This window comes from Podarcis muralis, chromosome 10 (genome assembly GCF_964188315.1).
Source record: "Podarcis muralis chromosome 10, rPodMur119.hap1.1, whole genome shotgun sequence".
In the NCBI taxonomy this organism is placed as follows: domain Eukaryota; kingdom Metazoa; phylum Chordata; class Lepidosauria; order Squamata; family Lacertidae; genus Podarcis; species Podarcis muralis.
In genome coordinates this window covers 9,472,781-9,476,801 of record NC_135664.1, presented here as the reverse complement: position 1 = coordinate 9,476,801, position 4,021 = coordinate 9,472,781, and the positions used below count along the sequence as shown (strand labels likewise).

The following is a 4,021-nucleotide window of genomic DNA, read 5'->3' as shown; positions in this document are numbered from 1 at the left end:
CCTGGTGGCAGCCGCCAACAGCATTCCCCAAAACAGGGATTTTTTGTGGGTGAGAAGGAGCTAAGCTAGCCTGTGGCACCTTGGATCCTGAACTGGGGCAAATCATGTGCTCTAAATGCAGATTTGACTGTTATTCCAGCATTGTACATGAAGCAAGGGGCGCAAGGCTAAGGTAAAGGCTCTCATAAGGCCATCTAGCAAATTTGGGGCTGGACCGAGCTTTCAGCCCATAAATTTAGTCACTATACTTATTCTGGCTCTCAGTCCGTAATGATGAAGCATCTTTAGTGCGTCACTGAAGCCATAGCACAATTTGTCCTGTTTCATGCATTGCAATTAGGAATAATATGTGCAGAGATGATTTCATAAATATCTTATCAGTTTCATCTTGGGACCTCGGTTCCATTTCTGCAACCTTCTCCTGATTTTTACTGTTGGTTTTTACGATTCCTTTTCCACTTACGAGCGCTAGAAAAGAAGAGCAGATGATGGATTGCTTTCATGAAAGTTTTCCAGGCAAGTCTCATTTTGAGTTTAAATGCACAGTGCTTTTTATAGGTTGTGTGAATCATTTTAAAGTTTCTCCATAAATTTCAAGCCCTAAACACCCTTCACACCAGTTTTTGTTTGTTTGTTTACATTTTTTTTAAAATTCACATTATTAGCTGTGGGTGAAGTATAATTTGTTTTGGCTCAGAAAATGTATGCTACAGAAATGCCAGGGCTTTTCAAAATGTGTCAGAGCTAACGGCTCACATTTGCACAAGCCAAGAAAAACTATCACAAAGAGCATAACAATGGCTTTTGAACTTCTGTTGGAGAGGAAGAAAATCCATCTTTCTATTTTTGCTTTTGGCAGCGGAGAGGCAAACTTGACATACGTTCCCCACCCTCAGAAAAAGATTTGAGTGAAAGCGCTGTCTCTGATGTCGCTCTCCCTCTTCTGTTCTCTCTCCTATCTTTGGCCAGCCAGAATAGCTGGATTTTCACACTGAAAATTTAGAAAGTACAGGATGAAGGAACTAGGAAGGTGGCCCTCCATGTGTTCCTGTTTTCCAAGAACAGTCCCGGATTTACAGAAGCTGTCCTGGTTTCTGATTTGATCCTGGAATGTCCTGCTTTTCCTTAGGACATCCCTATTTTCATCAGAGAATTGTTGGAGGGTATGAAGTTCTGCAACCCCTGAGCCAAGGAGATACAGCCTTTAGAAGACATCTGAAGGCAGCCCTGTAGAGGGAAGTTTTTTTGATGTTTAATGTTTTATTATGTTTTTATATCTTTTAGAAGCTGCCCAGAGTGACTGAGGCAACCCAGTGAGGTATAAATAAATTATTATTATTATTATTATTGAATTGCATGTCCCTATTTTCATCAGAAAGATGTTGGCGGGTATCAGATTGGTAGGTCGCAACTTGTATACGCCTGATTTAAAGAAAGAAGCCTTACTGTACTAAAAATCTGAGCAGGTAATGTAGGAAACCGTACTCCTTTTATTCTAAACCTGCTGGTATAAAGCCGTACAAGTTCGTTGGGCCATGTACTGTGTGAGGACTGAGGGGGGACTGCTGGAGTTTGTTTATTTAGGGCAGGGTCAGCAACTTTTTTCAGCAGGGGGCCGGTCCACTGTCCCTCAGACCTTGTGGGGGGCCAGACTATATTTTGGAAAAAAATAAATGAACAAATTCCTATGCCCCACAAATAACCCAGAGATGCATTTTAAATAAAAAGCACACATTCTACTCATGTAAAAACACCAGACAGGCCCCACAAATAACCCAGAAATGCGTTTTAAATAAAAGGACATATTCTACTCATGTAAAAACACGCTGTTTCCCAGACCATCTGCGAGCTGTATTGAGAAGGGCCTTAGGTTGCCTACCCCAATTTAGGGGCACACACCTGTCGTTCAAAGTGGTGCAATGCCAGTAGAAACGTGTCATTGTGTAGACGTTAACTTCCGAGAAGTGACTTTCAATAAGCCTCTCGCTCAGACTGGCTATTGCGAGCCCTTGGGGTACCCGTGAGATCTGTTTGAGAAATTCCCATGCTCGTATCGCAAGAGAAGAATCGTGGAAAGGTGTCTGTGTCCTGCATAAGGGGCGGCTTGAAAACAGAGCGGTCTATTTTGTCAGCCAAGTGTCTCCCCCACTTCTCGCTCACCTCCTTTTTGCACGCACGCATTCTACAAACAGGGAGGGCTTCTTTCGTTGCTCCACATTTGGCAGAGACTTAGCTGCTTCTGTTTATAAAGGCCCAAGCAGTCAGCGAGGGGAGAGAACGTGCTATTGGTTTACTTAGTTCATGACTTGCAGCAGCAGCAGCAGCAGCAGCAGCTCCAAAGTTGTATCCCGGAGGATCTCAATTCTCCGCTCCTCTTTCAGCTGTGCAAAGTCAGCATCACTGCTACCGACTGAGGGCTTTCAGGTCACTGATTGACGGGATCTCGGCTGGTTTCGCGCTTTCAGGGAAGAGTTGCAAGAGCAATCCACCGAGGAAAAAGAATGCATGCCTCTAGAAGGTAGGTGAAACACGTTGGTAAAAGGGAAAGCAGAAGGAGAGCACGTCATGCAGAGCTTTCCATCCTGACAGGCAAATGTTACGGATCCTAGTGCTATATTCAAACCAAAACTTTATCGCGGTCCAAAGACCCACCAAACAATTTCAAAACTAGATATGGTCAAAATGACCACACAGACAGAAGAAAGAAACCAAGGCAGTCATTTTGTTTTATCTAGGGCATAATGATCTTTGTTTCTTATAACCTCCGAAAGAAACTTTGCCACGGCCAGTGTACTATCATTTGAACTGTCTTCCAAAAGATATTTAATATGGGAGGCTTTGGATTTTCCCGGCAAATTTGTCAGTGAGGGTTTACTCAGTTGATCCCTTGCTTGCTCATACTGCCCACAATACAGAAGGATCTGCTTCATGCAATCAACATCCTGGGAACATAACCAAACCTATTCTGATAGGGGATGCCTCTCAGTCTGCCATTTAGAACTTCCGAGGGAAATATGTTTAGTCTGGCTTTGGTAAATAAACGCCGATACGTAGGTACAGATAAATTCCTAAGGTATGAGGATATCTGAAAGTCATACCCATATTGGATTCCAGTTGCGACCGGGCTACAAATTACATAAGATCGGGATGATGCTATATTTTATCTGCAGCTTCAGACTACTGTGCTGAAAGACCTACTAGGGAATAAATAATGAGGCTGCTGAAACGGTGGTTTGGTTTTGCAATGGAAAGAACTAAGGGTTTCTTCATACAACATTGTTAAGACACAAGTAGCACAATTAGGACACTTCCTGGGGGAAGGAAGGGCCATAGCTTTGTAAGAGAGCATCTACTTTGCATGCGGAAGGTTAGGCTTAGGCTTTAATCTTTAGCATCTTTAGGTAGGGCTAGGAGAGACTCTCTGTAAAGTAACACCTTAAACGTTAGTAGTGGCCACAGGCTAAATCTATTGTTTCTTTTTTCTTTCGGCAGAATACACTGCCTTCGTGCTCACAGGCCAAAACCTGCTGCTACCACCGGAGAGGCAGTGCAGAATTCTTGTGGGTGCAAACTGCGGTGTCGAAATGAGCAAACTGCCGTCGGTACACTCTACACACTCATTGTCATGGTCATCCTAATTGCAATTTGGGGAGTCTGGGCCAGGAAAGATTTCTGAGCATGCTGAAGGAAGACGTTCGATATCAAAAGCTCAGAGAGACCCTCTTAGGGACAGGAAGGGCAAAATGCTCGACTTGTACACACCGGAACTGTTATCAAAGGACAATTGCCGATGGATGCAGTCTCTCTCTGCCCCTCTTTCTGGCAACGCTCAAAATTCAAGAGAGAAAAGAATGCAAAGTGATGATTCTTTCAAGACTGCTTTGTATAATGACGATCATAAAATGATGCAGCTTTTGTAAATCCTGTAAATGTAAAGTATGTAAAATATAAATATAAAATATACCTATTTTAAGAAGGCTGGGTCAGTGTTTTCGCTTGGTGTAATTTCTGCTTTGATTTA

At 43.0% G+C, this 4,021-nt stretch overlaps 1 long non-coding RNA gene across 1 annotated transcript; it reads left to right on the top strand.

Moving 5' to 3' along the window:
• Nucleotides 1-657: 657 nt before the first annotated feature.
• On the top strand, nt 658-3,976 carry LOC114605088 (uncharacterized). Its single transcript, XR_003708499.2, has 3 exons — nt 658-1,318; nt 2,382-2,518; nt 3,493-3,976. It is a non-coding gene; the product is annotated as an uncharacterized LOC114605088 (long non-coding RNA).
• Nucleotides 3,977-4,021: the final 45 nt, after the last annotated feature.